Source organism: Apostichopus japonicus, chromosome 5 (genome assembly GCF_037975245.1).
Source record: "Apostichopus japonicus isolate 1M-3 chromosome 5, ASM3797524v1, whole genome shotgun sequence".
NCBI classification, from domain to species: domain Eukaryota; kingdom Metazoa; phylum Echinodermata; class Holothuroidea; order Aspidochirotida; family Stichopodidae; genus Apostichopus; species Apostichopus japonicus.
Window position 1 is genome coordinate 5,596,815 of NC_092565.1, and position 24,493 is coordinate 5,621,307.

Sequence of the window (24,493 nt, forward strand, 5' to 3'; positions counted from 1 at the left end):
TAAGCAAATGATCAGCAGAAAACCCTTTAGGGATTATTAAAAAAAATGGAAAAAGACAAAGATGATTTTTTTTCTTCTCGGACCTGGATTTGAGTTAGCGATCTAAGATTTTGTCGCTGTGCTCAGCTAAACGAATTTTACTAAACTTGTTCACAAAATCGTCTCCCCCCCCACCCCTTTCTTTCAATCTGTTCTCTAACTTAAAACAATTAGTTGCGTTTGTGGCTTAACTTGTGACGTGTCCAGCTTGTCATGAAACTGTCATAAAAATCTCAAAGATTATTAACGTTGGCGCCAAACTGTTAGCCTTTAAATCTTTTTTTTTTTTTGTAGGTTGACTTTTGGGGTAATGGTTCATCTGCTTCATAATAGGCTACAGATATACAAGAAACGAAACGTAACAAACTTGGATTTTATTGTTTTACCAGTTGATTCGAACCAACCTTGTAAAAAAAGGGTGTACTCTAAACGAGCGATACATCGACATAATATGATCGTACGATGCGGAGTGTTAACTATGTGAAAGCGTGTCGGTTCGATAATTAAATTCACTCGTGTTGTTTTGTCTCAATATCGTTGTCTTTAATACATGTTCTATGTATTGTCTGTACGTTTGTGGGCCATCTCTGCTATACCTTAACCCCTAGTACATCGAATAAAGTTGGATGGGAGAGGAGGGGGGGGGGTGGAGAGGGGGTATAGAAGGAGGCGGTCGAATGAAGGTCTCGCCCTCCTCTTTCATCCAAGTTTGAGATAAATTAGTAAATAAATACGCACAATATATATCACCACAAGCCTATACACTTCGACTTTAGTTTTATTGTAAACATAGCTATACGACGATAAATATACGGTACTTCAATTTTGGTGGACTCGTTGCCACTCCCTCCCCCCCTCCCACCACCTCACCCCTCTCTCCTTATACAAAAGAAACCTTGAGCCTTTCATCCAAAATGGAGTTTGTTTCACGAATTACAGATCTAATAAATCGTTTCATGGCGCAGCGACCAAATGTCATATGCTTTAAAAGAAAACTTCTGAAGTTGTAAATTGACGTTTTGAGAAAAACAAAACAAAAATTCCATCTACGAAATTGATGATTCTATTCAACTATTATAATTTATTAGAATATATTTGGCAACAAAATAATTACGCACAATCTCTCAAGATAGTAAACAATGTTTGGAAACCAATCTACATTCTGTTTCTCCGCCCTCTCTTTAGTTATTAAGTTACAAGAAGAAAATAATAATACTGTTGCGAGCAGGTCGGCAAATAAAATGTCCCCCAGGTTTGGTCTGAAGTTGTTATTGTTCTATTTTACAAATCAATATAAGATGTTTAAGTGGATAAATAAGACGTTTTGAAGAAACAAAACCCGGTAAAGCAAACGAAAATTGAGCCACGAACATGTTATACCTTTCACGGTTCTTTCCATTAGTTTACCAAGAATAGATCGATTTTAAATGTGAATGGTTTTGGTCACAAAGAGAACATTTCACCCTTGTAATTTTCATCCATTCTTAAGCACTTAATAATGCACTGTTTACTCGTCATTATACCGAACACTATGCTTTTTCCGAAAATTAAGGAAAAGGATGACAATTTGTCGATTTTTGTTCTTATCTTTTTGTGTGTCTGTATTCACATTAGTTTATAAGACTGCAATTAACAGTTTACAGTCAATATACGAGGAGCTTTTTCAACATAACGGAGGGGCTTTCGAAAAGCAATTCAATGACAAATCTTTGTCTATACCCCTTTTGTATGAAAGCTTAACCGTTTCAATTCATTTAGATTTGATGTCTATATGTGATTCTGTATGTTCTCCTTCAGAGGTTGGTTACTACAGAGTATCTGGAACAAAGTGACTTAAAGAGCGCCATCACATTCAATTTTCACATCTTCAAGTGAGATTTTGAGTCGCTATGTCCAGGGAATTGTTACAAACTCCCTGCCATGTCGTCTCATTCTCACCCCATTCTTTACCTCTAGTGGTCTGCAAATTTAAGACCCACGTCCAAGGATCTTCCTTGGGGTCTGGGGCCTCGACCCACCAGCCCCCTCCACCACTCAGAATTGATGCTTAGAATGCATGAAAACTTGAATCTGGACGTGATGTTAACAAACACGTAACCTCCGTCGGCAAGCTTCGAAAAACTGTCAAATGATATGTCTGACGTCATAAAAAAAAATCTCGCGTCCCCATACACAGAAAATGTTTTCGCCACCTAGTTTAAGGTCGCGTAACATTAGTATGCGGAGCATCGGTCTAAATAATCTGTACACATCAAATAATTTACACGAATTATTTAGTTAAAAAATGACATAATCACGACAAAATTACCCCTACCCCCCCCCCCCCCGCCTTTTTCCACAGTTGACCCTTTCGCAAGGATTGTACAGGAAACCCTCCAGATGCCGACAAAACTTCCTGACCGCTTCCTGACGCACTTCTGTACAACAGTTCATTTTCGAAATATTTCTCAACCGCAAACAAGCCCGTTTATATAGTGACATCGTTGTAATAATTTAACGAAAATATCTCTTAGAAAAGTGTCAAACGTTCTCATAGGTTCCAGAAATCAATATGAAAAATGTGTCTTGTTCAGCAGCCAATTTCCTACAGTTACACCATGCAAACCAGTAAAGCACCCCCCCCCCCCTCTCCAACGTTACCCTCTCCATTACCACTTGAATACCCCCCCCCCTTTTTTTTCCTTCTGCCTCTTTGCACTATTCACTTCTTGAAATGTTTACATTTTCTTTTACAGTATACGAAGTTTATGCTATGTGATCAGAAAACTTTTCGTAACCTCACGAACGGAAAACCTTAAATATGTACACAAAAAACAGAGAGATCTCCAATGCCGCGTCAAAATATTGAATAGAGGGCGTTGTTCTATTTTCGTCCTCGCCAGCTGTGTAGACAGAAGTATTGAGAGTATCAATGGTTATTTTTTTCTCGCTTACATAATAGATTGACAGTCCACAGAACGGACACAATTCTAAAACATTTGGTATGGTGAACACAGGTTGTGTATACTATTTCGTGAAGGACAATAACAGATTCCTTTTCTTCATTTAGCGTGGATGGCTTAATAGGATATTATTCTTTTCCTAAATGTGACTTACTCTTCAGTTGGTAAGTACAGACATACTTGAGTAACTTGTACGTAGAGTTTATATCCTATAGAGATAGAACCAGGCCTGCATAATACTATAGTCTAGATTGTAAACACAAATTATTTGAATGGCTTTGGAAACTAAACCGAACAGGCTTAAACTTTCCAAATTCGTTGTCGGTTTCATGTATCCGCGGTTATCAACATTGACTACTTTTAATGTCTTACTACCTTGGATCTAATGTTTTAATGTGTTTCTTTGGCCTATGAGTACGCATCCTATATAGGTTGGCCTGTTGCGCTGATTTAACAATAATGACGTTGAGAATAATAAACAATAACAATATTATACCAATAACAGCAAAACCACATACAACAACAACATAGGTAAACCGATAAATAGTGCACATTAGTAGCGTGCTAAAATGACAGATGCGCATGAGTATTTTAAACGTAGTATGTTCATAAAATAATTCCAATAAAAATAAAAATAGTAAATTCGAAAGAGGAAGAATAACAAGAAACAGAAGTAACATCGTCATGGTCGTACTTGTACATTATTTTAAATTCCGCTTTTTTTTCTTTCTCCATAGGGGAAGTGGATTTGATAGTTTTCATTGTTAAGTTGAATAACAATTTCTGGGAACTAATACTGTTTTTTTTTACCATGTCAAGAGTCTAAACATGGATATATATATTTACAAGAAAATGACTGAAATATCAGGACATTTATTGTTTGATATGCAGCGAATTAGTAATCGAAGAAAAAAAGAAGAAAAAAATGTTTCTATAAATATTTCTTGCAAACTTAATACAATTTGCCTATATATGAAAGTCACCCGGTTGGGGCAATATTGTTCCGCTCTACATCCTAAATTTAATAGAAGTTGAAATATTTATATACTGTTGCTTTTGTTTGCTATATACTTGCTGAAGTTGTCCATGAATTGTTGAAGAGAAATTCACATGCCAGTCTTTATTAATGACATGATGTCTGTGTCTGTGATCTCCCACCCCTCCCCTCCCCCTCTCCCTCTCCCGCCCAACAAATATAAGACTAAGACAAAAAAAAACCAAATAAAAACAAAACAAAACATGGACAGACAAATGAGAGGACCAAAACTTAAAAAACCAACGAAAGTAAGAAACTGCAAAAACACAAAAAAATGAGAAAAAATAAGAGAAGAGGTTAAGAGATAAAATATTCCAAACATTAAGAACCACCATCTTGACTGTAGGTCTTAATTAGAAATTAATTAAGTATCTCTGTAAGTAAAGGTCATAGCATGTATACACAGTAAAGAGCTGCGTGTGTTTGTATGTGTGTGTATAAATGGTAGTAAGGATACAGTTATAGCATGCAGTAAAATAATTGTGTTATTTGATCGTTCCAAATAACGATTCGTTTCACCGCTGCAGTCCTAGCCCAATTGTTGGCAATTATTCTGGAAGTAATTAACGTACTATCTATTGTTCACTAGTGCAGTCTGAGTAAACGTACTTCAATAGTGTCTAATTCATGTATTTGTGTATACAGAGGGAGACATTGCATGTACAGTAAACGGAAAAAGCTGAATTTACGTCAACTACTGAAAAGGATTAATTAACAGGCAAATGTTGTATGGACACGTGGTATGACACTCCCTGGGAGAGGGAGAGGAAGGGGTGGTGGCTTGAAGAATGGAAGATATAAGAGGGAAAAATTAAAGGGAACCAGTCAACCCAACCAACCAATTTATGTTTTATGTTAGTCATTATGTGGTATTATGTAGTAAAAGTCGTCAGTATTGATCCAACATTATTGCACACTAATTTATTGTAAAAGGATTCAAAAGTAATTTTCATACATGCTCTGATCGTCAAAGTTGTTACCTGCCCTTGCAACCGATTCACACTGCATAGATTACAGTAACTAATGTAAATTTTAAACCTTGTACCACAGTTACTACTGGATCGTGCTGATAAATATTATAAATCGGTAGCATGTGCTATTTAGGATTACAGTACTAGAACTGATGATATGTGTAATCCCAACGAATCCCAACAACTGGTTTCGTTGGGATTTACACATATCATCATTGTAATCTTAATAGCACACGCTACCGATTTATAGCACCTTTTTTTGTTTACTTTGGTACAAAACTTTGAGATTTAACTGTGTTCTCTGTCTGTATCGGGTGGCCTTTGAGGATTATTACTGTTGACGGTTACAGTAAATAAGTAGATTACATTTTGAAAACATTTTGAGAAGTTTTATATTGGCCTGGACCGAAAGCAATTTTAACGGTTGGATTTTTTTTTAATTTTCGGTATTGGTCCAAGCTATAAACTGACTTACGTTTTAATTAGTAACTTTGTTAATTAAAAATTCAATTTAACACTGTTGTTTGTTTGCTTGATTGCTTGTGCATATATTTATACTTGGAAAAGGCCGGCCATGGCTGGCGAATCTGGATCTTTACTTGTACTCGGGGCACTTTTGGAGGCTTTTATAATATAGTATAAGTCTTGTAGGCTTATTTTCATACTAAGGCGCTTATATAACTAAAGCAGTTTTATTCGTATACCCGTATACTTATATCAAGGGGACTTTTATACCTGCATTTTGTATTCATTCTGTTATACTCGTATGCAAGAATTTATATAAGTGGCCCGGGTTTGGTTTAGCACGATCAGTAATAGCAGGTACGGACTGACCAGTCGGGCTATCGGCCAAGTGACCGAGGGTCCAGGGCTAACTTGGCCCGCTCATCAGCCTCCATATATAGCCTCCTAATCAAAGTTTAGTACGCTTGCGTACAAGTTTTGTTGCACTATTGTCGGCATTATACCCATATAAGATTGGTTGTATTTTAGAAGTGAATATATATATATATATATATATATATATATATATATATATATATATATATATATATATATATATATATAGACACATGCCAACTATTTATTCATTCACAAAATCCGCCGAGAAACTAGTTGTATCATTTACGAAGATTTACCCTAGACTAAGAACTTTCCGAAGCTTAAGGCAGTGACATGTAATATCTTGATGCATTATACAAGAGAACTGCCATTTACGCTCTTCGGATGAATAAATAGTTCGCATGACAGTTATCACGCTACGGATCAGGGAGTTTTGTATGACTTAAGTCTCCACATGTAACCTTTTTATGCATCGATATAGCACAGTAGTCAACTATGTGGCGGAATATATTTACAGGTGAAAATGATTCACTCACTCACGGCAATTATAGTTCTTTACCACTTCTTTTTGAGTTCTAAGCATCAAAGCAAACATTCCAACAATGTACAAGTGCCTCTATATCAGCATTCCTCATTTAAAGGTGGGTGGAATTAGCGCGTTCATTAACAGCATTGTACTCATGCAGTAGCAATCAGATAGTAAGGTTGGAATTGTAAGCCTACAACACCAAACTGAAGACGTGTTTGCGTCCATGTTGTGTAGATTATACAAGACAAGTAGAATTCCCCTTGTCATAAGTAAGAGTACAACTACATGAGTACGGGTACAAGATGAAGTCCCCTTGTTATGAGTACGTGTACGGTACAACATGAGTACGGGTACACGTTGAACTCCTCTTGTTATAAGTAGTAGTACGGTACAACATGAGTACGGGTACACGTTGAACTCCTCTTGTCTTGAGAACGAGTACAATACAGTATAGTACGGGTACAAGTTTAAGTCCCCTTGATATGAGTACGGGTACAACAACTACATGAGTACGGGTACAACAGCATGAGTACGGGTACACGTTGAAGTCCCCTTATTATGAGTACGAGTGCTACAACAGCATGAGTACGGGAACACGTTGAACTCCTCTTGCTATAAGTAGTAGTACGGTACAACATGAGTACGGGTACACGTTGAACTCCTCTTGTCTTGAGAACGAGTACAATACAGTTTAGTACGGGTACAAGTTGAAGTCCCCTTGTTATGAGTACGGGTACAACAACATGAGTACGGGTACACGTTGAAATCCCCTTGTTATGAGTACGGTACAACAACAACATGAGTACGGGTACACGTTGAGGGTCCCCTTATTATGAGTACGAGTTCAACATGAGTATGGGTACACGTTGAACTCCTCTTGTCTTGAGAACGAATACAATACAGTTTAGTACGGGTACAAGTTGAAGTCCCCTTGTTATGAGTACGGGTACAACAACATGAGTACGGGTACACGTTGAAATCCCCTTGTTATGAGTACGGTACAACAACAACATGAGTACGGGTACACGTTGAGGGTCCCCTTATTATGAGTACGAGTTCAACATGAGTATGGGTACACGTTGAACTCCTCTTGTCTTGAGAACGAGTACAATACAGTATAGTACGGGTACACGTTGAAGTCCCCTTGATATGAGTACGGGTACAACAACCTGAGTACGAGAACCCTTTTGTTGTTGTTATTAGTAAGTAATAACAGCATGAGCACAACAACATGTACAAGTATACAATGCTCTAAGCCCAAACACGATTGCTTTGTCTTGTATTAGTATACGGCCATACGATATTTCCCAAAACACCCCTGAGTACGCGTACAAATTGAAGAGGGCGGTATACGTGCGAGGGTTGGATGGAGGGTGCTTGATGGAAGTACAAGAGCGATCCATTACTTGCTCTTCCTTAACACTTAGAAGACAAATTGATACGGGTGAAAGTTTTTTTTTTTCATTTTAAATATGTATATAAGCAGGGACCATTCGAGACAATTATTATAATTTTTCATTTTCGTTCATATTGAAACGAATAATTTCATGCACGTTTTGTGCTATGTAGCACGGGAACATTTTCACCCAACAAGAACTGAATTTGCACACCACTGTATTCATATGTATAAATTATAGTATTGCCGTTGTCTTTTAGATGCTGTCAAAGGGTAAATTCCGCGCCCTCTTGAAAAAAATGTTTCAGTGTATAACGCTATTGCGTATACAATGCCAGTATAGTTACACCTTTAGTAGTATACCCACGACAATACATCACAAGTAATCAACGCAAGGTTTACATCATGAATCGCTCTAAAGACCTTCTACTAAGACATTAACACCTGCAGGCAGGAAGATTAAAGGGGGAAATGTTCGCCCCGTGTGCCAAATATGCCAGTTACCCTGTCATTTATCATCGATAGCCTATTCCCTTGCCTATATCAAGAACGTAAGATCGGGTCACATCTTAGTTTCCATTGCCGTTTCAATCAGGGTGATATGTATACATTTCGAATCTTTTTTGTTGTAAAAAAACAAAATTGATATAAAATCTGTTGTGTTGCAAATTGTTATATAAATATTTTTGAAGGGGTGGAGGAAGGGGGGGGGGTGGTGTGGTGAAAGGAGGAGTCCGGGAATGGAGAGGGTTTTTATCTTGTATATCAATTCATATCGCAAGATATATGTTGCATTTATAACAGTCAATATAGCAACTACATTCATTCAAAGAAATATGCGTTCAACAAATAGCTCGATTCCACCGTAATAAAACTATATATGTCGCCACACAAAACTATCTCATGGAATAACCAGAAACCACATGGTATCACCGTGACACACGTTTGAGATTGGGATAGGGATAAGGAAACAGGAGGCAGACCACTTCAGTCGAGTGATGTTGAGATTGCCTCCTACGCTCCGTAAGAAAGTTAGTGGGAGACCATGTCCAACCTCCCCCCCCCCACACACCCAACGGTGTCGGGGTCCCTAACACCTCAATATCTGTCAAATGGTCAGAACCGCCAGGAAGTTACTCCTGAATTTAAACATTACCTATTTTGGAGACGATACTAACGCTTCTTCTTTGACCTAAAAATATAAAAACACAGAAAAGGGACAGTTCTATACACGGAACGCCTAAGCTGCAAAAACCTTTTACAGCAAGTAGTAGTCTTTAACGTTTAAAGATCATCAGTATTGAACCCAAATTTGAGATTGCTAAAGCAAATCAAAAAAAAAAAAATGCTAGAAGGCATTAAAAAGAAGTTCTCAAAAAGGCTGTGATCCTCCAAATTATTCTCACTCATTCAGGATTGTGTTGATTGAAGACAATTAAATATATCATTGTGAGCAGCCCGGCGAATCATTTGGAGTGGCAGGAAAATTGCTTGTTGAAAATTGACAAATGGGTCATAACATTAATTGACAAATGGGTTATACCATTAATTGACAAATGGATCATACCATTAATTGATATTCTAGGTACATTTGTGGGCAATAATGGTGACCTTTAAAAGTACAAATTTATACCAAACATGACGTAACAAAACATACACTCTAAAGAAAGAAACGCTATATGGATGCAGGAAAGTTTGCCAAAATAACTATACAGTAGTAAAATTACGATCCAATTTAATGATCGAGAAATTGGTCAAAAATTGTTCACAAAATCACAAATAGATAATCGTCTAAAAGGGGCACAAAATGTTTGGTGCAATATTTGGCGAATCTTTTTTGACGAAAAGCTTGTAAGATTATAGGTTGATTTCTCTTTCTCATTTACCTTTCTAATTCCGTTTTGCATCTTTCTTTGCAAGCACTCCGGAATTAAAGAATGTGTGGGGATCTTTGTACTACCTGAAAGATCAGAAGTAAAGATATTCAGGAGTTACGTTGATATATTTAGAATGCTGCGTATGGACTTTGTCAGATACGCAGAATGATAAGAGAAAAAAAAATAAAAAAATAAACCAGATGAAAAGAGGGTTAAAAAATATAGTCATTAATTCTTGAGTAGGGTGAGAGGTGAGTAAGGTGTACGATCCAAAGCTTTTTTGTCTTTTTTCCCCAATTTATTGTTCTAAATTTGACATTTTATTTGGTTTAAATAGCTTAAAATCCCATATTTTGTAAAGAAGATATAACTGGGGTTGAAGGAAATAGCAGAATATTTTGTTGTTCGCTATTTTCCAGAATGTTGAACTCCTTTTATGCCCGCTCTCAAAAAACTTCAAATGGCTTCTATTTTCTCACTTTCTCACAAGGGTAAATTCCAGCAGGGAATGGCTTATCTTTTCGACTTTTTAGATTATTCCATTTCTATCACTGGATCGTCTTGATCATAAATATAAAAAAAATCTGTAAAAATAATAATAATAAAACCATACCATTGTTGTTTGTTACATAGTATTTGATAAGATTACCATATATAACCTCGCCTATTCTGTCAACAACCTTGTGTCCTTGATATGTCCTTGTATCTATATTTAAAGCAACTGCAGTGTTAAATGTTTGTAACGAACTTTTCTTGCAACATGTTAATCCATCAGAACCCAAATATGTTTGGATTTGTTCCCGTATTGGTAATTATGTTCACAGACACTATCAATACTAAAAAACAAAAAACAAAAACAAAAAAAAACAGTTAATCAGAATTGTTCGGATTTTGCTAAACTTTTATTTCATACTTAAAATGAAATATCACGAGCTGCGGTGTTAGAATTTGTGGACTTGTGTAGTTTCGAAATTTTCACGAGAAATAAAGCACCACGATGTTTTCAACCTGATTAAAGTTTATAATACCTGGTCTGGCTTATTTATTTATGTTATATTAATATATTAATGCATACATCAAAGTTTTATTTCTATTTTTCAATTAATATAAATAAATGTCAATATAGTTTTTTTTTAATTTCCCAATTGGTTTTCTTTCTGTTATTATATACTATTATAAAAGAAGTATGTTAGGCGACTAAATATTTTTGAGTTCTAATCGAAATAATTCCCAAAATAGTTAAGAAACTTTCGTTTGATTAACAAACGTATATTTCCATTAATACAGAAAACAATCTTATTTTGAGTGATATTATTAAATAGGTTTTTATAAATTGAAAACCAAACGCTAAATAGGATGCTTTAAGTGTAGCTTTTGCCTTCATAAAGCGGGTACATTTCTCCTATTATCTTATTAATTCAAGACATTCTTCTGCAGTAACTTTTTGAATCAGCAAATGTATATTATATGTTTGGTCTCTTTTGCCTCGTAAAAGGAATACATATGAGCATAGATACCATTACGTTAATATGAAATCCATTAAGTAAACGAAGCGAGAGTATCCTGTCGGCCTTGTTATTAGTGCAGTGTGCTATCTGACTTTTAAACGCGACATGCTATGATGTGGAACGTTATTACGGTCTATAATGTACAAATCTAACGGCCTTAATTTTATTAATGTCTGTTCTGTGACTAAGCTTTTAATATCATCTCCATTTGCCTATATCGTGGTCAGCAACGTTGGCTCAAGATGCCAGCATGCTTACATATATGTTAAAATTTATCCGAAGTTAATTTCCGGAGCTTCTTGGTTACACACGATTTGACCCTCCAAATTATTCCCAAATAGTTAGTGCTTGAGCATCTCGGAGAGTTAATAGTATAAATACGCAAAGGAGACAACCTTTCATTAACGTTTCTCTCAAAAGTGGGACGTATAAGAGGGCGTCAAGTGCCAGTGAAATATTTGTTGACGTAAAGCAATGAGTTTTCATAAAGGTAACGACGGGGTACACACATTTCACTACACTGAGGAGGAGAGGCATATTTATATCATCCCTCCCCCTTTACTCCCCACCCCTACCCTCTACTGTTCCGACCATTCACCTCACCCCACCCTTACTGATGGTGATCTATTACCGTTTCAACCAGGGGGGGGGGGGCCTTCCGCAAGCATACCCGCTGTAGTTAGTTCCGTCATACAAAATCACGGATAGCACAACTGCACAGCTTAGGCCTCTATATCGCTATACAAATATGTGTTGGATACTTGTATATCCTACCATAGCCTACATACTGTATAGTATTCATTTATTGTTTCCTTGAAATATATGACAGGATCTTATCGACGAATCGTCTGTAGTTATACTTGAAGAATCTTGTTACATTATTCTTATTCCCCTGGCTGGCTCGTTCCCCGTAAAAAAAAGAGTACAATCTCTCTTATTCAGCAAGTTATGCCATATATATAAAACCGAAGCCTTTAGAACCATTCAAGATATGTTTTTTCCCCCACATAGCTGTAGGATATAGCAAACTTCTACATTACACTTTAACAATGTTATGCAGAGATGTAGCCAAAAATCAAGATAACGTATTAGAAAAGTCGAATCTAGTCTTAAAAAGAAAAAAAATCTAAAAATAAACCACTCTGCTAGAATTGTGAAACATAAATCCCCCATTATTAGAGATTGTTGTCAATTACTGTCCCTGTTGGTTGAAGCGACGGTTTAGTATAGATGCTATTAAATTAATCAATCGTACAGTAACTATATACGCGGAAAACAAAAGGTATGTTGGAGTTTTGAAGAATCATTATCATACCAAGCATCAAGTTTGATTTCATTCACCTTCAAGCATATCTTGATACGCATGAGCTTTCACAGAACGAGGAAATTATATGAAAAGAATACGGTAGTTTATATAGAGAGGTACACTTGTTTGGCATGTAACAGAGGACTTTAACAACCCGAAGCATGCATCATCTTCTTTCAACCAACCGTTTTTGTGACACGAAAAAAAGAAAAAAATGAAGCACCATCACCCGATTCACACAGATGGTTATCACACTGCAGAGGTTTATACAGTGAGTACACTGTAAATCTATTTTGTTTTTTACACCAGAGTAAAAACTGGATCGTGTTGATAAATATGATAACACACCTTTGAAACCATGAATACTTCACTGAAAAACATCCAATTGTTACGATATTGTACGTGAGATATGTGCGATTCTACATATCAATCAGAAAATATTCTATAAAAAATAGAATCTAGGAATCTTTAGGAAGGTGACCTCGTAATGAATATAATACAACTGGTATTAACTTGAGATACGGATGCTGGTATAGGTTAACCAGTCGTTTAGTTTAAAACTGCAATTGTAAACTAATCTCTACAATACTACATAGTGTATGTTACAGTACGGATGCTGGTATAGGTTGTTATGCCCAGTCGTTTAGTTAAAAACTAAATGTGTAAACTAATCTCTACAATACTACATAGCATGTTACAGTTAAAAATAACCGCGAAAGAGGTCATTCTGAGGCCTTCATGTATCGTATCGTTTCAACACAGGACCCTGGGATAAAACCTTCCATAAAACCATAAATAAAAGGAAAGAGAGAAAAGAAAGAAAATGGCTCAAAATGATATATATACATATATATATAAATATATATATAAATATATATATATATTTATATATATATATATATAAATATATATATAAATATATATATATATATATATATTTATATATATATATATATATATATATATATATATATATATATATATATATATATATAGATAGATATATAGATATATAGATATAGGCTATAGATATATAGATAAATCGATATATAGATATATAGATACACAGATATATATATATATATATATATATACATATAGATATATATATATATATTTATATATATATATATACATATATATATATATATATATATATATAAATATATATATATATATATATATATATATATATATATATATATATATATATATATATATAAATATATATATATATATATATATATATATATATATATATATATATATATATATATATATATATATATATATACATATAAATATATATAACTGTATATATTCGTACTCGAGGCTTTTGAAAATCTAATAAAGGCACTAGGGTACTCGTACCGTGGGGACTTCTTCTTGTACTCGATATAATGCTGTTGTACCTTTACCGCAAATCTGGTTGCTACATATGCGTGGCCTTTAAATACAAGGAACTATGTCTCTCAGCTCCCTGATTGTTGTGTTGGACTGGAAACCCTGGATGTCAGCCTACGTCTTGTATATAAAACCATTACCTAAGTAAATAAAATGATATGACAACACCTAAAATGAGTGTAAACTAACAAAGGGGTGTGAAATTTGCCAAGGTGATAGTTCCCCTTCGTGTCCCACTTCATCGACGCCTTTAAGTTATATGCGATTGGATGAAATGCTGACTTTAAATTAGGGCCACAATGTAATTGGTTTATTATGGGGAATTTCTCAAAGTTTTCTTGAGCTATTCCTATTAGGCTAAGTGACCTTTATAGGGAAGTAAGTTGTTTTCCTTAACATGTTGATCACAACAAGACATCCAGTATTACCTTAATTGCGATTGAGGAAATGAGGTGAAGTTCTTGATAAGGATTTCATCAACTGGGACCTCACGAGGTAAGAGATTTTTGCAATGTGTATATTAATTATGATTTATTAATTATTTATTATTATTATTATTTATTTATTAATTATGTATTACTTTAAAAGAAAAAGCCTTTTGATTTGATTATTGTTAATTTCCAATACCTTTCTGTATATATACACTCTGAAATTCTGAAATTCCAAAATATATTTATTCAAGGGGGGAAACGTTTTATATTTATTTTTTATAAGGAATGGTCAAGTGACCAAACATAATTATAAAGCAGAGATTTTAATTCGATATGTCGCTACTGCATCAGTGAAAAACGACTTCAAATATAGACACAACATCACCGCACAATTAGTGGAAACTATTTTTCAATAGATTATTAACTTCATTAAGTCACGTATGTTGTTCTAATAAAGTTATAACTACATGACATGTATATAAAATGTTGATGTTGAACCAATATCATTCAACAAAATCTATATTCTTTCCACTTTCGTGGAATGGGGGAGAGGGGGGGGGGACTATATCCCATTCTATAATGGTATATGGCTCTTCAATAGCAGTGAGATAAAGAATCAGCACGTGACTACGAAACGCCAAACTTTGAAGGAAAGATAAACTGAGAACAGCAAAAAACATTCTGATTACTTTTCGACCGCAAGATATATTCCCATTTACAAATGTGAAATAAGAAAGATTTATAAGTAAATCAGTAGAAAGAGAAGCAGCCTTGTTTTATTGAAAGCTATAAGGAGAAAAAAGAAGGAAATATAAGAAAAAGCTACAAACAATGGTGATAAAAAAGAACAGAAAAAAAGAACTGACGAAAGGAAAGAAAACGCCGAAAGAAGTTCGGAATAATTTGATGATAATTCCCTCCGTTCTAAATTTTCTTGTTCATGACGTGAAACTTAAAACTCAGACACACTAGCGGCAAGAGCATAATCATTTTTGTTTAGTCCCAGAGAGGCAAAAATTGTTCAATTTTCGAGTGAAGGAAATAGCTGGAGAGAATTGAAATTTGAACGTAATTGTGAGAGACGTGATGTTATATAATTATCATCGTGGACAGTTCGTATTCAACGTGGCACGTCTTACAGTGTTACCGTCTCTTAAATTTAACGTCTTATTGACCATGGCAGTTACTATATTATGAAACATACAAAGCAATACATAGATAGAGACCGTATATCTCCGAGGGAGGCATATAATCCTAAGGACAGCCATCAGGCGTTTTGATAAATTTGTAAAGTTCTGTAACGATTCTTATGAATTCTGACTTGTATTTATATATATATATATATACACATGTGGCGTTGGGTACACTGATCTAAACAATTGAGATTGTATATTGGCAAGTTGAAGTTTTTTTTGTTTAGAGAAGCCGTTGCCCGGGATATGAAACAAAGCAAAATAGCATAGAACAGAACAAAATATAACAGAAGAGAACTTCAATAGGAGTTACGGTAGCTTTCTGAATTGCGTTTATTTCAGTACAATGATACGGTTGTATAAAGGTATGCTGTTTTGGCCTCAAATATGCTAGATATTCAAATATGGTCACCTTTGGGCAAAATTACAACCTTCGAGAAAATTTTCCTCACTGGGACATTCAGTCATCTTGTGTGTTCCTTAAAAATGTCTGGGAACGTGATAGTGTGAAGGCAGCATATACGATCTAGGTAGGCTTCAAAAAACAATCTTTTCATTTTGCAGTCAATGGCTGAAATATTGTATTATTGTCTACATTTTGCACCACAGTAGGTTGCCCTTTTTCACATTGAAGGTATGTCAATTTATTACATTTTCTTGTTGTGCAGTTCCTTCCAAATCATCTATCCATATTCCTCCCCCTAAAATTTCAATTAAAAGCTGCCTCAGTTGTTGAAATGTTCCCCAGAAATTTTCTATATTGATAGAAATATCAGTTTTTGGTTCCGATGATAATTGTAACCTTTGTAGTCATGCAGGTGGATGAGTGTTGTGTATGTGATGCCTTGCTTTTAAGCATGATATCTCAAGAAAGGAAGCTTGGACCAATTTCATATTAAGTATGTTGTTGAGACACGTTGAGTTCAAGAATCAAGATCCTCCTGTATGTATTAGCGATAAGCTGTTGAATATCAGTTTTAAAACAGTATCTTCATTGACGCATCACTAACTTAATTAGGAATAAAAGTAATGACACATTTATCCTAAGATAATATCTTTGTGGACCTGGATCGGTATTTTCTTTTACAATTCATTGTTTCCGCAAATAACATTAAACATGCTTTTGTTGAAAACCTTTTTGAACAGACTTCGATTTTTATAACAGATTTCACTGATAAAAACAGAAGAGACTATCTTAAATCAACTTAAGACTTTTAACAACGATTGATTTTCTTATTATAGAGAGTGAATTTTGTGGGGCATGTTAAATTCGTTGTTTGCATTTTCTCGACAATTTCCGGCTATTTAACTAAAGAATTAAATGCAAGACAAAACTCAACTTCTTAAATTTCCTTTTGAAACTGTTCGAGTTTTACTATTATTGTTTGAAAGGAAACTTGGCTATTCAAGCTTGTAAACTATTTTTTTTTATGGATTTCTGTATCCAAAGAACATGAAAAAAATACCAATAAAAAAAAAACTGAAAGTTAATTAATGTAATACGATACTATGTACTGCTTTAAACTAAATATGGATCGCATGATATATTCTGAAATAATAGACTGCTAAATAAACTTGACAATTGACGCGTGATGTGCTATATTTTACCCTGCAGTAAATATATATATATATATATATACATATATATATATATATATATATATATATATATATATATATATATATATAGACGGCGAAATCGAGGAAACAGATTAATCAATCCGGGTATCTTTTAACGGTTAATTAAAGGGAGAAAAAATCAGTCTTACGAATTCTGATGATTTATAACAGAAACAACATGACAAGAACAGGATTCACCTTTTAACGATTAATCAGACAACGAAGGAAATGAAACTTGAGCGCCAATTTGAGATTAATGAAAATTTAACTAACGCAAATATAACTAAGGCGGTACGTGTTATTAAACTGTTAAGTGTATGCTAAAGGTATAAATACAAAGTCACGTGACTGAGACACGCTTTAAAGGGATTTTCAAAGAAATGAAAGTCAACACGATTTCCTTCTGGTCGCTGTGTTACATATTATGATGCATCAAGTATCGTTCCAAGTTAAACAATCTGTTGATGAAAGGGTATCACATCAGTCAGTCAGTCAGTCAGTACGTCAATCCATCAGTGAGTTAGTCCGTCGGTCAGTTAATCATTGTTATTAAAAAAAGTTTTGGACTGTGACTTTGGTCATAGTAAAGTCAGACGGTCAGAGAAATCAATTAGAATTTCAATGGCAACCCGTCATCATCATCGCCATCACCATCACCATTATCATCAACATCATCATAGTAGTCGTCATCAGCATCATCGTCTTTTTCATCATCATCATCACCATCATCATCACCACCACCACCACCACCACCACCACCACCATCGTCATCGTCATCGTCATCGTCATCGTCATCGTCATCGTCATCGTCATCGTCATCGTCATCGTCATCGTCATCGTCATCGTCATCGTCATCGTCATCGTCATCGTCATCGTCATCGTCATCGTCATCGTCATCGTCATCACCATCGTCATCGTCATCGTCATCGTCATCGTCATCGTCATCGTCATCGTCATCGTCATCGTCATCGTCATCGTCATCGTCATCGTCATCGCCATCGCCATCGCCATCGCCATCGCCATCGCCATCGCCATCGCCATCGCCATCGCCATCGCCATCGCCATCGCCATCGCCATCGTCATCGTCATCGTCGTCATCAGCTCCATCGTCATCGTCATCATCACCATCACCACCATTATCATCATCATCATCACCGTCATCGTCATCATCATCGTCATCGTCATCAACATCATCATCATCAATATCATCATCACCATCATCATCATCGTCATCGTCATCGTCATCATAATCACCATCGTCGTCTTCGTCATCATCATCGTCATCATCATTTTAATTCATATCTCAACAAGGTAACACTTGTCGGCTTCAGAGGGTGATGCTAAAGCATCCCGATTGAACTGTCCCATCTTTCACATCAAATACTACCATTTTCTAGAAAAAGTTACAATATGATAATTTAAATGTGAATGAGTTTCTGTATAAATTTAAGTTTGCATTACAGGTAGAAAAGCAATTTTAAGTAATTACAATTCTCCTGGGCCGCTTCCGTGTAGCATATTTTAAGGTTTGCTATTGGCGGGAGCCGAATGTTATTTGAGTAACAAGATTAATGTAAGATGACTTTATTTATTAAATTTTGCATACAATGTAGCAGGTAATACCTGTCCGCTTCAATTTCCTTGTGTCTGTTTGAAAAATAGACAATATTTGTCGTTACTTTGCGGAAAGTATATTGAAATAAATGTTGGCAAAAAAAAAGAAGAAAAAAAGAACTTAATAGGGTGACAAGCATTTACTCCTTCACACAGAGAGAACTAATTTAATCTTCAAAGTCATCAGTTGTCAAACCTACCACCTCCTTATTCTGATTCCGTTCACTGTCCAAATGGGAAGGTGACAGCAATAGAAAAAATTACTCTGCCTCAAAAATTTCATGATATTTTAAGTGTCTCGATTCCACAGTGAAACAAACAAATTTCTAATTCGTTATCTATATCTTTTGAAATCGTTTTAACCTATTAGCCTGGATACCAAAAATGACTCTCTTTTGAGGGGTTGTATAAAGAGTTATTAACTGTGTCCGTTAAAAGTCAATAAGAGAAGACGCCGTAAAAATATATATATAAATATATATATATATATATATATATATATATATATATATATATATATATATATATATATATATATATATATATATATATATATATATATAATTTACACACACATACGGCGTCTTCTCTTAATGTTACAACCGTTTCACTACGTTAATTATACAGTGGAGACGTTTAATTTTAAGCGACTACTCAAGGTTGTTGGTCCGAATACCGCAATCACATCTAATTAAGCATCGAACCTATGAATAAATTACACCACACTGACAATTGCAATGGATATTTATAAGTCGCACTGTCTATACATTACGACTAACAGAGGATACTTAAAGCGATATGTTGACTTTAAGTATCAATGTTGAACTCATTTTAACAAGATTCATTGCGTTGAGCGAATGTTCAAATTAGTTGTTATCAAATTATACTCCTTGTGATATAGAAATAAGGGACGAGTGCTTGGTCTGTGTAACACAAGAGTTAGTCGTCCCCTGCAACCTCCTCCAGTGTAAACCAACCGTCACCAACTCACCCACCCACCCCTCCCCCAACCCCTACCCACCCACCGCCCACATGTATCAACATTTGTTGTAAACAGATAAAGCAATCCCCATTTGTTCTTATATTCTTCAAATTGAAACGTGATAATCGGCGGAGACAAAAAGAGAAGGCGAAATAAATGAACTTGTAAAATCTAGCTTTAATTCTATTGCGTAATATGTTTATAACTTTAATGAAATAGATTTGATGTGATCTGACATGCATGTGAAATTTCCTTTCCTGCGATATTTCTTGTTCGAAATGCCAAAACGAAAAAATAAATCATTTTTTAAGTGAAGAATTAATGAAACTATTATCAAGCAACTAAAGTCGGTTCATTGCCTAAGAGCAGCAACGCGTATAGATATTTACTCACGCATTACAGCTTTGATATAACCTCACTTAATTTGTGTATACCTGGAGGAATATGTGATCATGAAAATAAATAATATTTTCAATTCAACATATTTTTTTCATGCTCTATTAATTCCATAGATTGAAACTTGATTGAATCTTTTATATTTAGTGTTTATTGGTTTGTAAGTAGAGACGAAATCTAAATAGATTGAAATGTCATATTTTTAATAAGAATCTGAAAAAAATGATGGCAAATATATCGATTGTAAAGGTTACTTTTAATTTGTAGCTATACTATTGGCCCTCAAAAACTTTCCTGCGGTCAGAGATTATTAGCTGGGAGAAAACTTCATTTAATAATATATGATTGAAGTTTTCTGTCTCTGCAAATTATAAAACTAGCCACAAAATTCGTGCCTAACTAAGCAGGTTTTGAATGTGTTCAAAATCCGTTATTTACAAACTGGCATGTAACATAAACGACGTTACATATATACTCTGTGCAAGTTGTTATTAAAGCATTCATAAGATTATTTTCTTCAACTTTCGCACTGTTACTTTAAGGTAAATATTAATAGATTGGAAATAGGAACCGCCGCGAGCTGGCCTCACCCAGCTGTGAATTACAAAGGGACCTCCTTTGCAGAAACTTACACTTTATTATGGCTAACGAACCCCAAACGGCCCTTAGTGTCAACGTTGTAGATGGTATTCAATGATATTAAGTTATGATCTGGACCGAACTAACCGGAATGCAGTGTGCAGTTACATCATATATATGTATGTATATATACATTGTGTTTATATATATATATATGTTTATATACATATATATATATGTCTATATATATATATGTCTATATATATATATATATGTCTATATATAGATATATATATATATATATATATATATATATATATATATATATATATATATACACTGTTCTGTTTATATTATGCATGTTTATGTTTTGTGTGCCCGTAATTTTTAATGAGGCTTTAAACCTCTAGAGACGTACAGATTGTTATCATAAGCGCATGTCTTTTCTAGAATGGCTCGTGATTTCGACATTTACCAAACCTTGACTTAATTTAATCTGTGGCGAATTCAATATAGGTTACGTGTATGTCGCTATATAGCTATAACTGAAATCTAAAGTACAGCATATGCCAAGCTGAGTGACTTAATGGGCAATTTATCTAATCAGTGTTACCGTATACTGCCATAATGTCACTCATATAGAGGGATAGGAAACGATAAAATGTCATTATTGGATCAAATCGTTCCTCACTTATTAAAAAGCCCAAAAACATTCTGTCAATGTCACTTACAACCTTCCATTCGAAGTGCACATGGGTTAGGTAAACTGACAGCAAAGTAAATGAACCATCTTTTTAATAATTGATTCTATTCCACATGGCGACTTGGCCAAATTTATTCAATGAAGACGTAGAGTCCAATGATAGTCTTTACTCCAAGGTAAAGTATTTATAATCTACACCGTTTGTTGTTGCAGGCGCAGACAAAACGAACACACAAACAAACAACCAAAAAAACAAGCAAACACATACACACACAAATGAGATAAAATATGAAATAATAAAATGATACGTTTCTGTGACTGCAATAGCTGTAGTAGGCCAATGAAGTTATTCAACGAGTTATACCAAAATGTCAAGAAAAATATGTACCAGGATACAACGGGTGGTTTAAGTTGCATTTATACAACAACAACAACAAAAAAAAAAAACAAGACAGAGAGATACAAAGTTGTCTATGAGTCGCCTCTTAATATTTCAGCATATAGTGGTAGTCGTTTGGGCTTCAGGAATTGCCTATACCAACCGATTCACCTATATACATGTACAACTTCTTCGGTTTGATTTAATATTTGTTTTACTATACATTGGACGGTGGTGGTGGGTGTGGCCGTAGGGTGGGGGGGGGGGGCGTAGTCTTTAGTTTAGATGTGAGGGCATAATCTCGATTGACATTGCTGTTGTTCTGTGTGTGTGCGTTTATGTGTGTATGTATTTGTGTTTTGGTTGTCCTATAGTTTAACTTGTTTTCTTTCTGTAATGACAATCCTAACAATACATCAGTTTAGGCAGAGCTGTAATATCACGTATACATTAACTAAAAGGCCCCTTTTCAGTTAGTTGTATGTATGTATAACTGTTGCTTACGATGTGTTTGTATATACACTATAACTGTCGAGATTTTCCTTAGGGCAGGAAGAAACGTGTTTGTTTATTTCCTAAAAGTCTTGACATTTACTCATTATCGTGCAGCTGCAGCGACTAAGGTCGCTCATAAATCAATAGGAATAACGTTAAATATGAGATAATCCAATCTGAAATCAATACACCTAAAGAGAAGTCACAATGACCAGAATTTTTTCTCAACCTCAACCCAAACCGATGTGCATAAGGGAATGTGGTCATGTGTTCACGCTTGTCGAAAGTACAACATTTTAATGCAAATGTTTGAGGACTGAAGTTAGATAATAATAAATAAAAAAAATGTTTACTTACCAATATATAAACTAATATCAGTGCGGATTGCTTTTCAGTAACATTTTTTTAAGTTTGTTTTGCACATTATCTGAGACTCCATCAATTAAAGAAGGTAGACAACATAACATATACTGATTGGCTGATAATTGACATCGTCATTTTATATCTATTGTCATTTAAACCCATACCTTGGTTATCGACCGAGAGCTGCTGTCTCTCTATATACGGCATCGTTTATAGTTTGTAATTGTCATCTTCAGAAGACAGTACAAGCGATGTTTTAACCTACATAATAGCCTTAAAGGGTATTTTTGAAATACTAGGATTGGAGTGTACGTCAAAGCGAATTTAAAATCACTCAGTGAACCCACGAGGAGTAATTACCTTCTATTAATTTGTACACGGCATTGGTGACGTCACTTTCGTAACTCCAGTGCACTTCCAACTTAGCCACCGCGTGACAGTCTCTATGGATACACCCTGAAGGTACATCTTACGAACAAGACATGGGTTATCTTAAATTGACAAGGCGGGGTTTATCAAAATCATAGAGAAAAAATTGAGAAGTTGAAAGAAAAACAAGTTGTGTTGAAGGCAGATGACAACACGCACCCAACAATTCTAGCTCATATTTCAAAAAAAAGGTTTGTTCGGGAAACTGTCAAGATTGATGAAAGCAATTTTATGACAGTTGCAATGAAGAATCAGTTTGGGAGTTGAGTTACATGAAAGTTATTCGTAGGGAGTGGCCATATTATGCTTGTAAGGAGACAATGGCTTGCTATTTAATGGGAGGGGATAGGGGGAGGGGTAGAAGCGGATGAGAGGAACTGCTCTAATAAATCGGAAATAAAACGGTTCCTCGTTCTCAAAAGTTGATAACAAAACAATAGACTAATTGTCTACAAATGTAATATCCGAAACAACAGAAATAAAGCAACCCATCCCCCACTTCGTCCCACTGTCTCCTTCGCCATGACAGATTCGATGTATCCGATTTGCAACCACTATAGAAGATCAAGTTTGGGGTAACTTTATTTATAAGTTAATTGACCAGATTTCGTAGTCAAATTTCGACTATACATAAATTCTTGTTTTCGAAATTTGAAACAACGACTTTTATGAGTCGACCACAATGTGTATTGACGCGTGTTGCGTGGGATGGCGCGAAACCAGCAATCACGCACAGTCATTGGACATGACGTATAGCCTACAATTTTAACAGTAATCAGACCCCCCTCTTCCGCACCCCCATGCCTGCGCCTAGCTTTATTGGCAGCTACGGGCATTTTTTCATTCAATATCAAAACTTTATCAGAGGAGACAAAAAACACAGAAAATGTGTTCGTGTATAGATTATGTTACTGTGACCTTGATCTGTCCGAAACGATTCTGTGTCGGCAGTCAGTGACGCGAAGCATAGTGTCGCGGCCAAGTATATTCTTATCATCCATAGTGTAAGTGTAATGTGATTTGGGAGTGAACTGACCTTGACGTGAACATCTTTATTTGGGATTAATATCTGCTGATTTTTAGCTTTAAATCCAAGCAAATCTCTCTCCGTCATGCGATGGCATCATGTTCACATTATGGGGAATATACATATAACGCTCTTAAAGGTTGTTAGATATATGCTCAAAACGGCACAATCCGTTAAAACCCCTACAACACATTGTGAACGTTGACTATAACGGTTTGAAACATCTATCAATAAAGATATTAAGAACTTAAGTGAACTTTAGATATATTTATATATATATATATATATATAATTGAAAATCGTAATGAGTTGGAAAATCAAGAACAGTGACAAAACTTCCAGCCTCCACCGGGATTCGAACCCAGGCCTCCCGCTTTGTACGCGGACACCCTAACCACTAGACTATGGACGCTGATTGTATGTCCAGAGGT

At 35.1% G+C, this 24,493-nt stretch overlaps 1 protein-coding gene across 4 annotated transcripts in view; it reads left to right on the forward strand.

Annotated features, from left to right (window-relative positions):
• The window catches only part of LOC139967437 (D(1) dopamine receptor-like), a 124,656-nt gene that overhangs the window by 20,537 nt on the left and 79,626 nt on the right, over positions 1–24,493 (forward strand). For 2 of the 4 annotated variants that reach the window (XM_071971220.1, XM_071971225.1), the window contains exon 1: positions 2,986–3,145. The exons of 1 other annotated variant lie outside the window; for it this stretch is intronic. The gene's annotated coding sequence lies outside the window, so the exon portion shown is untranslated. Of the gene's footprint in view, positions 1–2,985; positions 3,146–14,237; positions 14,347–24,493 lie in introns of those variants that run through there. One more of the 4 variants, XM_071971222.1, reaches the window with a different exon arrangement.